The sequence below is a fragment of the Triticum aestivum genome, chromosome 4D, assembly GCF_018294505.1.
Source record: "Triticum aestivum cultivar Chinese Spring chromosome 4D, IWGSC CS RefSeq v2.1, whole genome shotgun sequence".
NCBI classification, from domain to species: Eukaryota; Viridiplantae; Streptophyta; class Magnoliopsida; order Poales; family Poaceae; genus Triticum; species Triticum aestivum.
In genome coordinates, this window is record NC_057805.1 from 16972330 (window position 1) to 16985642 (window position 13313).

Genomic DNA, 13313 nt, shown 5'->3' on the forward strand with positions numbered 1-13313 from the left:
ATCTATCTCTATAGATCTTGATGCCCAATATATAAGCAGCTTCACCGAGGTCTTTCATTGAAAAACTCTTATTCAAGTATCCCTTTATGCTATCCAGAAATTCTATATCATTTCCAATCAGCAATATGTCATCCACATATAATATTAGAAATGCTACAGAGCTCCCACTCACTTTCTTGTAAATACAGGCTTCTCCAAAAGTCTGTACAAAACCAAATGCTTTGATCACACTATCAAAGCGTTTATTCCAACTCCGAGAGGCTTGCACCAGTCCATAAATGGATCGCTGGAGCTTGCACACTTTGTTAGCTCCCTTTGGATCGACAAAACCTTCCGGTTGCATCATATACAACTCTTCTTCCAGAAATCCATTCAGGAATGCAGTTTTACATCCATTTGCCAAATTTCATAATCATAAAATGCGGCAATTGCTAACATGATTCGGACAGACTTAAGCATCGCTACGGGTGAGAAGGTCTCATCGTAGTCAATCCCTTGAACTTGTCGAAAACCTTTCGCAACAAGTCGAGCTTTATAGACAGTAACATTACCGTCAGCGTCAGTCTTCTTCTTGAAGATCCATTTATTCTCAATTGCTTGCCGATCATCGGGCAAGTCAACCAAAGTCCACACTTTGTTCTCATACATGGATCCCATCTCAGATTTCATGGCCTCAAGCCATTTTGCGGAATCTGGGCTCACCATCGCTTCTTCATAGTTCGTAGGTTCGTCATGGTCTAGCAACATAACTTCCAGAACAGGATTACCGTACCACTCTGGTGCGGATCTTACTCTGGTTGACCTACGAGGTTCAGTAACAACTTGATCTGAAGTTCCATGATCATCATCATTAACTTCCTCACTAATTGGTGTAGGCGTCGCAGAAACCGGTTTCTGCGATGAACTACTTTCCAATAAGGGAGCAGGTACAATTACCTCATCATGTTCTACTTTCCTCCCACTCACTTCTTTAGAGAGAAACTCCTTCTCTAGAAAGATTCTGAATTTAGCAACAAAAGTCTTGCCTTCGGATCTGTGATAGAAGGTGTACCCAACAGTCTCCTTTGGGTATCCTATGAAGACACATTTCTCCGATTTGGGTTCGAGCTTATCAGGTTGAAGCTTTTTCACATAAGCATCGCAGCCCCAAACTTTAAGAAACGACAACTTTGGTTTCTTGCCAAACCACAGTTCATAAGGCGTCGTCTCAACGGATTTTGATGGTGCCCTATTTAACGTGAATGCGGCCGTCTCTAAAGCATAACCCCAAAACGATAGCGGTAAATCAGTAAGAGACATCATAGATCGCACCATATCTAGTAGAGTACGATTACGACGTTCGGACACACCATTACGCTGTGGTGTTCCGGGTGGCGTGAGTTGCGAAACTATTCCGCATTGTTTCAAATGAAGACCAAACTCATAACTCAAATATTCTCCTCCACGATCAGATCGTAGAAACTTTATTTTCTTGTTACGATGATTTTCAACTTCACTCTGAAATTCTTTGAACTTTTCAAATGTTTCAGACTTATGTTTCATTAAGTAGATATACCCATATCTGCTTAAATCATCTGTGAAGGTGAGAAAATAACGATATCCGCCACGAGCCTCAACATTCATCGGACCACATACATCTGTATGTATGATTTCCAACAAATCTGTTGCTCTCTCCATAGTTCCGGAGAACGGCGTTTTAGTCATCTTGCCCATGAGGCACGGTTCGCAAGTACCAAGTGATTCATAATCAAGTGGTTCCAAAAGTCCATCAGTATGGAGTTTCTTCATGCGCTTTACACCGATATGACCTAAACGGCAGTGCCACAAATAAGTTGCACTATCATTATCAACTCTGCATCTTTTGGCTTCAATATTATGAATATGTGTATCACTACTATCGAGATTCAACAAAAATAGACCACTCTTCAAGGGTGCATGACCATAAAAGATATTACTCATATAAATAGAACAACCATTATTCTCTGATTTAAATGAATAACCGTCTCGCATCAAACAAGATCCAGATATAATGTTCATGCTTAACGCTGGCACCAAATAACAATTATTTAGGTCTAAAACTAATCCCGAAGGTAGATGTAGAGGTAGCGTGCCGACCGCGATCACATCGACTTTGGAACCATTTCCCACGCGCATCGTCACCTCGTCCTTAGCCAATCTTCGCTTAATCCGTAGCCCCTGTTTCGAGTTGCAAATATTAGCAACAGAACCAGTATCAAATACCCAGGTGCTACTGCGAGCATTAGTAAGGTACACATCAATAACATGTATATCACATATACCTTTGTTCACCTTGCCATCCTTCTTATCCGCCAAATACTTGGGGCAGTTCCGCTTCCAGTGACCAGTCTGCTTGCAGTAGAAGCACTCAGTCTCAGGCTTAGGTCCAGACTTGGGTTTCTTCTCCTGAACAGCAACTTGCTTGCTGTTCTTCTTGAAGTTCCCCTTCTTCTTCCCTTTGCCCTTTTTCTTGAAACTGGTGGTCTTATTGACCATCAACACTTGATGCTCCTTTTTGATTTCTACCTCCGCAGCCTTTAGCATTGCGAAGAGCTCGGGAATCGTCTTATCCATCCCTTGCATGTTATAGTTCATCACGAAGCTCTTGTAGCTTGGTGGCAGTGATTGGAGAATTCTGTCAATGACGCTATCATCCGGAAGATTAACTCCCAGTTGAATCAAGTGATTATTATACCCAGACATTTTGAGTATATGCTCACTGACAGAACTATTCTCCTCCATCTTGCAGCTGTAGAACTTATTGGAGACTTCATATCTCTCAATCCGGGCATTTGCTTGAAATATTAACTTCAACTCCTGGAACATCTCATATGCTCCATGACGTTCAAAACGTCGTTGAAGTCCCGGTTCTAAGCCGTAAAGCATGGCACATTGAACTATCGAGTAGTCATCAGCTTTGCTCTGCCAGACGTTCTTAACGTCGTCAGTTGCATCAGCAGCAGGCCTGGCACCCAGCGGTGCTTCCAGGACGTAATTCTTCTGTGCAGCAATGAGGATAATCCTCAAGTTACGGACCCAGTCCGTGTAATTGCTACCATCATCTTTCAACTTTGCTTTCTCAAGGAACGCATTAAAATTCAACGGAACAACAACATGGGCCATCTATCTACAATCAACATAGACAAGCAAGATACTATCAGGTACTAAGTTCATGATAAATTTAAGTTCAATTAATCATATTACTTAAGAACTCCCACTTAGATAGACATCCCTCTAATCCTCTAAGTGATCACGTGATCCATATCAACTAAACCATGTCCGATCATCACGTGAGATGGAGTAGTTTCAACGGTGAACATCACTATGTTGATCATATCTACTATATGATTCACGCTCGACCTTTCAGTCTCCGTGTTCCGAGGCCATATCTGTTATATGCTAGGCTCGTCAAGCTTAACCTGAGTATTCCGCGTGTGCAACTGTTTTGCACCCGTTGTATTCGAACGTAGAGCCTATCACACCCGATCATCACGTGGTGTCTCAGCACGAAGAACTTTCGCAACGGTGCATACTCAGGGAGAACACTTATACTTTGATAATTTAGTGAGGGATCATCTTATAATGCTATCGTCAATCAAAGCAAGATAAGATGCATAAAAGATAAACATCACATGCAATCAATATAAGTGATATGATATGGCCATCATCATCTTGTGCTTGTGATCTCCATCTCCGAAGCACCGTCATGATCACCATCGTCACCGGTGCGACACCTTGACCTTCATCGTAGCATCGTTGTCGTCTCGCCAATCTTATGCTTCTACGACTATCGCTACCGCTTAGTGATAAAGTAAAGCATTACAGGGCGATTGCATTGCATACAATAAAGCGACAACCATATGGCTCCTGCCAGTTGCCGATAACTCGGTTACAAAACATGGTCATCTCATACAATAAAATTTAGCATCAACCGTTCTTACCTACGCATCAAAACCACAACGATAGTTTGTCAAGTTGGTGCTGTTTTAACCTTCGCAAGGACCGGGCGTAGCCACACTCGGTTCAACTAAAGTTGGAGAAACTGACACCCGCCAGCCACCTGTCTGCAAAGCACGTCGGTAGAACCAGTCTCGCGTAAGCGTACGCGTAATGTCGGTCCGGGCCGCTTCATCCAACAATACCGCCGAACCAAAGTATGACATGCTGGTAAGCAGTATGACTTATATCACCCACAACTCACTTGTGTTCTACTCGTGCATATAACATCAACGCATAAAACCTGGCTCGGATGCCACTGTTGGGGAACATAGTAATTTCAAAAATTTCCTACGCACACGCAAGATCATGGTGATGCATAGCAACGAGAGGGGAGAGTGTTGTCCACGTACCCTTGTAGACCGAAAGCGGAAGCGTTAGCACAACGCGGTTGATGTAGTCGTACGTCTTCACGATCCGACTGATCAAGTACCGAACGCACGGCACCTCCGAGTTCAGCACACGTTCAGCCCGATGACGTCCCTCGAACTCCGATCCAGCCGAGTGTTGAGGGAGAGTTTCGTCAGCACGACGACATGGTGACGATGATGATGTTCTACCGACGCAGGGCTTCGCCTAAGCACCGCTACAGTATTATCAAGGTGGACTATGGTGTAGGGGGGCACCGCACACGGCTAGAAGATCAAACGATCAATTGTTGTGTCTCTAGGGTGCCCCCTGCCCCCGTATATAAAGGAGCAAGGGGGGAGGTGCGGCCGGCCAGGAGGGGAGCGCCAGGTGCCCTTTTCCGAGTTGGATTAGGAGTGGAGGGGGAAAGAGGAGGGAGAAAGGAAGGAAAGGGGGGGGGGCGCCGTCCCCCGCTCCTTGTCCTATTCGGACTAGGGGGAGGGGCGCGCGGCCCTGCCCTGGCCGCCTCTCCTCTTCTCCACAAAGGCCCACTATGGCCCATTAATCCCCCGGGGGGTTCCGGTAACCCCTCGGTACTCCGGTAAAATCCCGATTTCATTCGGAACACTTCCGATACCAAATATAGGCTTCCAATATATCAATCTTCATGTCTCGACCATTTCGAGACTCCTCTTCATGTCCGTGATCACATCCGGGACTCCGAACAACCTTCGGTACATCAAAACATATAAACTCATAATATAACTGTCATCGAAACGTTAAGCGTGCGGACCCTACGGGTTCGAGAACTTTGTAGACATGACCGAGATACGTCTCCGGTCAATAAGCAATAGTGGAACCTGGATGCTCATATTGGCTCCCACATATTGTACGAAGATCTTTATCGGTCAAACCGCATAACAACATACGTTGTTCCCTTTGTCATCGGTATGTTACTTGCCCGAGATTCGATCGTCGGTATCTCAATACCTAGTTCAATCTCGTTACCGGCAAGTCTCTTTACTCGTTCCGTAATACATCATCCCACAACTAACTCATTACTTGCAACGCTTGCAAGGTTTAAGTGATGTGCATTACCGAGAGGGCCCAAAGATACCTCTCCGACAATCGGAGTGACAAATCCTAATCTCGAAATACGCCAACCCAACAAGTACCTTCGGAGACACCTGTAGACCACCTTTATAATCACCCAGTTATGTTGTGACGTTTGGTAGCACACAAAGTGTTCCTCCGGTAAACGGGAGTTGCATAATCTCATAGTCATAGGAACATGTATAAGTCATGAAGAAAGAAATAGCAACATACTAAACGATCGAGTGCTAAGCTAACGGAATGGGTCAAGTCAATCACATGATTCTCCTAATGATGTGTAACACCCCCAGTGTCATGCTACAGTAACTCTCTGTGATTAAGCCTAATCATTTGGCTAAAGAATGCTTAATCACCTTTGTTCAATATCTCTTTTCAACTCCCATCTGAATTCAAATTCAAATCATAAGTGAAATTTGAAGTTGCACAAAAGTTGCTGGAAAAATGTTCATCATTTAGCAAATATTCCAATACAATTTGATGTAATTAAAAACAACATCACTCCTATGCTAAAATGGACACTAACATTTATAACAGTGCCATTCCAGCAATTTAAAATGCAAATTCACTTATGAAAATTCCAAATGAATCTAAACCTCTCCCAAAAATAATTGTGGCAGTGCCTAAAAATGCACTGGACCTTTATGATCCAGTTCCACATTTTTCCTAAATCATTAGGGTCCCCAGATAAATCATTTTCCTTCTCTTGTGATTAAAGAAAAGAAAAGGAAAAGCAGAAGAGAGAGAGAGAGAGAACCCCCCCCCCCGTGTCCCTCTGGACCTCAACCAGCCTTGCCGGCCCAGTCGGCCCAGCTCCCCGCACCGCACCCTCCCTTCCTGTTCCTCGGTCGCGCGCCGCTACAGGGCACGGTCGCCACCGAACCCACCTCGTCGGCGCCGTCCCGAGGGGATAAGGCCGACAGCCGTGCCCCCTCGAGCTCCCCCCGCCCTCTCCCACTCGCCTCTCCCAGATCCACTCCCCTCTCTCCATCCGCTCGCTCCTCGCCTCTCCCCTTCGTTCCCCATCGCCACCGAGCGCCATCGCCGCCGAGCACCGCGGCCACCGACGCCCATTCCTCCCTCCGAGGTGTCCAGGAGGTCCGCGGTGGACTGCTTCTTCATCCTCGTCACCGGATCGATCCCGAGGAGCGCCACCGTCGTCGCTCGCATCTTCTTCCCCAACTGCGGCCACCGCTACGCCGCCGTTCGATCCGCCTCGAATCTGCAGCTACTAAACCCCCGAGGGCCACCGTGCGTGCCGCAAGGTGAGCCCCTCTTCCCCTTCCATCGCTCCCCTGGCCTCTTGCGCTCCCGTAGCCACCGCGTCCGCCAGGGCCGAGCTCAGCTCCGCCGCATAGCTCGCCGCCGTCGCCACGGGCATCGTCACGCTCGCCCGAGCACTCGAGAGTGCTCAGGCCACCTCGCCGCATCCGCCCGTGCCGCTAGGTCCCTTCCCCGTAGCCTCTAGCGCCGACCGCCCGTTTGCCCGTACTCCGGTGACCACCGCGGTGCGCGCCGCCATCGTTTTAGTGCGTTTCCGGCCAGGACACCACTGCTGTTCGACGCGCGCTACTCCGCTTGTTCGAACGCGCCCTCGCGCGCGCGAAACGGTTGCCCGTAGGCGAAATCCGACGAGGTCCGAGGCCCTCCGCCGTGTTTGCCGTCACCGGCGATGTGCCGCCGGCCGCCGCTGACGTGGCACACCTGGGGCCTCCCCTGGGTCACTGCCAGCGGGCCCCGCGGGCCCCGTTGACTGGGTTGACCTAGTCAACGTGCTGACTGGGCGTCTATGTGACGCTGACATGCGGGCCCCGCCACTTAATCTTCTAATTAAATGTTTTATTAATTAAAACTAATTAGTTTAGTTAATTAGTCCATGACAGGCGGGACCTACCTGCTAAATAACTCTGTTTAGTTAGTTTTAAAACTCTGTTAACTCTCTGTCTATGACATGTGGGCCCCGCTGGACCCACATGTCAGTTTTGACCTGGTCAGCGAGTCTGTTAACTGCTGACATCATCCCCACGCAATGCTGACATCATAATTCCTTTTCTGTTAATATTAATAATTCCAAAATATTGTTTAAACTTTGAAAATTCATAGTAATTAAACCGTAACTCCGATGAAAATGTTTTCTACATGAAAGTTGCTCAGAAAAATCCAACGAATCCGGATACACGGTCTGTTTACCTGTCAGATGCCTCTAACTATCTGAACATGGAACATTCCCCCTTCGCTTATCTGTCTGACACAGGTCCGGAACCGAGAATACATTCCCGGTTGAATTCCCCCTTCACCTACATCGTGTAGCCATACGTTAGGTCACACCCGGCACAGCATATTGCCACGTTATGCTTTGTGATGCTATGTTTGCTTTATGTTTACTGTTTCTTCCCCCTCTTCTCTCCGGCAGACCCCGAGACCGATGCTGCCCCTGTGATCGACTACGTCGACGACGACACTTCTTCCTTTTTAGCAGAGCTTCCAGGCAAGCCCCCCCTTGATCACCAGATATCGCCTATTCTTCTCTATACTGCTTGCATTAGAAGAGCGTAGCATGTTACTGCTTTCGGTTAATCCTATTCTGCTGCATAGCCTATCATTGTTGCTACAGTTGTTACCCTTACCTGCTATCCTACTGCTTAGTATAGGATGCTATTGTTCCATCAGTGGCCCTACACTCTTGTCCGTCTGCCATGCTATACTATCGGGCCGTGATCACTAGGGAGGTGATCACGGGTATATACTATATACTTTATATACATGGCACATGTGGTGACTAAAGTCGGGTCAGCTCGTTGAGTACCCGCAAGTGATTCTGATGAGGGGGCTGAAAGGACAGGTGGCTCCATCCCGGTAGAGGTGGGCCTGGGTTCCTGACGGCCCCTGACTGTTACTTTGTGGCGGAGCGACAGGGCAGGTTGAGACGACCTAGGAGAGAGGTGGGCCTGGCCCTGGTCGGCGTCCGCGGATACTTAAAAATAACACACTTAACGAGTTCTTGGTATTTGATCCGAGTCTGGCCATTTGGTCTATACGCACTAACCAACTACGCGGGAACAGTTATGGGCACTCAACGTCGTGGTATCAGCCGAAGCCTTCGTGACGTCAGCGACGGAGCGGCGCGCGCCGGATTGGACTGGAACGCCTGCTAGGCTAGGTCTGCTTCCGGCCGCCCTCGCAACATGCAGGTGTGCAATGGGCGATGGGCCCAGACCCCTGCGCCATAGGATTTAGACCGGCGTGCTGACCTCTCTGTTGTGCCTAGGTGGGGCTGCGACGTGTTGATCTCCCGAGGCCGGGCATGACCCAGGAAAGTGTATCCGGCCAAATGGGATCGAGCGTGTTGGGTTATGTGGTGCACCCCTGCAGGGAAGTTTATCTATTCAAATAGCCGTGTCCCTCGGTAAAAGGACGACCCGGAGTTGTACCTTGACCTTATGACAACTAGAACCGGATACTTAATAAAACACACCCTTCCAAGTGCCAGATACAACCCGGTGATCGCTCTCTAACAGGGCGACGAGGAGGGGATCGCCGGGTAGGATTATGCTATGCGATGCTACTTGGTGAACTTACCATCTACTCTCTTCTACATGCTGCAAGATGGAGGTGGCCAGAAGCGTAGTCTTCGACAGGATTAGCTATCCCCCTCTTATTCTGGCATTCTGCAGTTCAGTCCACCGATATGGCCCTTTACACATATACCCATGCATATGTAGTGTAGCTCCTTGCTTGCAAGTACTTTGGATGAGTACTCACGGTTGCTTTTCTCCCTCTTTTCCCCTTTCTATACCTGGTTGTCGCAACCAGATGGTGGAGTCCAGGAGCTAGAGATCCCGAGGATGATTCTACGTGGAGTTCGGCTTCGAGGAGTAGTTAGGAGGTCCCAGGCAGGAGGCCTTGCCTTTTCGATCGTTGCTACTTTTGTGCTAGCCTTCTTAAGGCAATCTTGTTTAACTTATGTCTGTACTCAGATATTGTTGCTTCCGCTGACTCGTCTATGATCGAGCACTTGTATTCGAGCCCTCGAGGCCCCTGGCTTGTATTATGATGCTTGTATGACTTATTTTTATTTTTAGAGTTGTGTTGTGATATCTTCCCGTGAGTCCCTGATCTTGGTCGTACACGTTTGCGTGTATGATTAGTGTACGGTCAAAACGGGGGCGTCACAAGTTGGTATCAGAGCCGACTGCCTGTAGGAATCCCCCTTCCACACTCCTTGGCCGAAGTCGAGTCTAGACATTGCAAAACTTTTACTAACATGGCTGTGTGTCTTACGGGCCCACGTCGCCATTGGGTGGTATTAGGATCTTTTATTCCTCGTCTGTACTCTGGGACTCTTATCTCTCTTCTATTCGGGTTAAATGATTTTTCTAAAATCTACCTTTAGGTTCTCGAGAAAACTTCTCCTGGAGAGCCCCTTCAGTCCAGATGACCGCCTGCTGCACCAGAAAATTTTGAAGATACTCTCCGATGTTTCCCCGAGACCCTGGTGCCCTTCGCCGTTGCAAATCCATGCCACCGATAAATCCCTATGGAAAGCTACATACACTTGTCGTCCATAACTTCATTTCCAATTGTTCTTGTTATTACAAGATACCCTGAAATACTTCGGATATTCCGAGAATCCTTTGGGTCTGCTGCCTTGCAGCTTCTTTTCCTCATGAATACATGTATGAATAATTCCTCACACTTACCGGGGATTCGTTCATCCCTAGTTATTCAGGTGTTTCGCAAATTCTTCGAAATGCCATTCGATCTTCCAAAATCCTCAGTAGCCTATTGCCTTTGATCTTCTTTACCTGCTTGCATAATGGTTACTTCCATATGTCTAGCAATATTCATTAAAATACTTTGTGATCGACATTCTGATCATGCTGGATCAACATGTGTGTGAATGCACACAATCATCAATTAATCCTTGGAAAATTTCTTTCCGGCTCAGACATTGTTCTGGATATGAGCTCGTTCTTGCCAAATCAAGATTTGATCGGGTGCACCTCTAAGTCTATTCAACTTACTCATCTTTTGATCAGAGCCTCTGCTTCTGATCCTTCGTCTTGAAATCATAATTCCTTTGTACTCAAGCATCGAATTATTCAGACGTTTCTATAAGTCGATGCCTTTGCATCCCCTTCTTCATCTGGCTGATTACCGATACTCACATCACTCTGTCGTGAATCACTAGATCCACTGTTGGGTTGTTATCCGACAATGTCCTTCACATCCAAAATCTTATGAGTTTTTCCCTGATACATAATACCTTCGGTAAATTGTATCATCTGCTTTGACCTCAATATTCTGCTTTCGAACTCGTATCTTTTGCTTGGTTGATGGTTGTATAGATTCGTAAAAATGCCCCGATGGGTTGAACTTATGCCTTCCATAATCTGTGTGAACCCAAGAGTTCTCACGAGTCTCACTCTTCTGGTACTTCGCCAGATAAATCTTCTGCACTACAATTTCTTCGAAAACGAAGAGTGAATGAAAGGTTATGCATTGAAGAAGTGGGAGTCGACCTTGAACCTTTGTGTTCATGCCCATGAAACCGATGTAGAACTTATCATGGAAGCTGCTCGTAAAAATAATAATAATAAACTCCTATTATAATCCATCTGGTATTTTGCTTTGATTCTTTGCAATCGTGGTCCCGACCATGATTGTTCTTCTTTGATCCCATTTCGTGGGCAAGGTAAAGCACTTGTCTTTTGCAAACCAATATGCCTGCCCAACCTCTATTCTGTTTTACCCTCGAGTGTTACCCCTTGGTATCTCGGGAATATCGCAAGAACTACATAACTTCTTATGAGTTCTTCATTGAACTACTATTGATCACCAATTCCAGTATCCCCGGGTTCTGAGTGGTTGGTCACTCGAGAACATCGGTAAGTGAATCGGTTCTGCACTCCGATTCGATAACTCTAAGTAATTTTCGTTGCTTACGAGTTTAGTAATCCTTCCAGTCATTCCTAGCCTGATCGGGTATATCATTATCGTGCTAATTTTAACTGTGCTACCCGGTCCTGGAGCACAACTTTTTGACGATGAGCGAAGCTTACGTCGATCTTCCTCATCTTATCATTCCACCTTGAACAACAAGCTTGAATCCGAGCTTGTGTCGTATACGTGGTTCCAATAGCCTTTGCTTCATCATTCCTTTTGCTTGATGTCGTTGCTGCTCGATGGCATCTTCATAGAGCCTCTCGACAAAATTTGTCGTGATCACCGTCAATATACTGCCTTGTTCTAAGATATCAATCGAATTCTTGAGGAGAAATACCATCCTTGCCCGTCGATGATTCGTGTTGTCATCGACACCATCCTTGACTTCCTTCCAATACAGACTTGGTCATGTTTTGATTATATCTTACATTCCTTGTCATTCTTGGAATTGTTCCTTTGTACTTCTTGTGACCTTCAGATTCAATCTTGCTTGAAACACCCTGTTAATGTTACCTCGAAGCATGACTGTGGTATGCCGAACAACAACAAGAACATTGGAAGTGCATTGCCAAATGTTTCTTGCTCTATTATCCAAAACACCGTTGTATGGATAACATCATGAATTCCCTTGCCCCTTTATCCAAAATGGTGATGTACTTGTTGATCTAACATGTATATCATGCTCTACTTTTCCTTGGGAAAAGTTACACTCCTAAATCTTGTGTATAAACACATTTTCCTTTCCATTGGTTTGATTAACCTTTCTTGTGATCTATATATGTTATAAGCAGAAATAATTCCCTGCTTATGGAAACACCTCGGTTTACAACTCTGTCAGTGTGACCCTGTTACTATTGCTGACGACATCCTGGTAACCACCGATGGACGAGAACTTTCCTATTGCTCCGCCTCGTTCAACGAGCAGGAAAATAGTTCTCTTCGTCCCTCGCCCTTGGTACCAACGATGTTGGCAACATAACTGGCAGTCTATCATCTGACATGCCTTGCTATCGACCCCCTTTCTACTTTTAACCCACATGGTGGGCCCAAAACCCACAGTTCCACAGGATCGGAACCTGACTCTCCTGTATATCTTTGATTCTGAAATATTCTTGAATTTGGCTTCGTATCATGTCACGAGCCACCTTTCGAGAGATGATCTATTCCCGATGCTCTGAACCCCTTTCTCACACCCTGTTCAGGTATCGATCGTTTGTCCATTCGCTTGAAACTTCTTATTGTACCTTCATATTTTGCTGTCGACATTTTCTTATATTTCAACTCGAGAGATACTTCTGTCACATTCCCTGAATTGTTCACTAGATAATTAACCCTAAAAGGGTCAGTTCTCCCGAAGTTACTCTTTACTTCCCCACTTAAATCTCGGGACGAGATTTCTTGTAGTGGAGGAGATTTGTAACACCCCCAGTGTCATGCTACAGTAACTCTCTGTGATTAAGCCTAATCATTTGGCTAAAGAATGCTTAATCACCTTTGTTCAATATCTCTTTTCAACTCCCATCTGAATTCAAATTCAAATCATAAGTGAAATTTGAAGTTGCACAAAAGTTGCTGGAAAAATGTTCATCATTTAGCAAATATTCCAATACAATTTGATGTAATTAAAAACAACATCACTCCTATGCTAAAATGGACACTAACATTTATAACAGTGCCATTCCAGCAATTTAAAATGCAAATTCACTTATGAAAATTCCAAATGAATCTAAACCTCTCCCAAAAATAATTGTGGTAGTGCCTAAAAATGCACTGGACCTTTATGATCCAGTTCCACATTTTTCCTAAATCATTAGGGTCCCCAGATAAATCATTTTCCTTCTCTTGTGATTAAAGAAAAGAAAAGGAAAAGCAGAAGAGAGAGAGAGAGAGAGAAC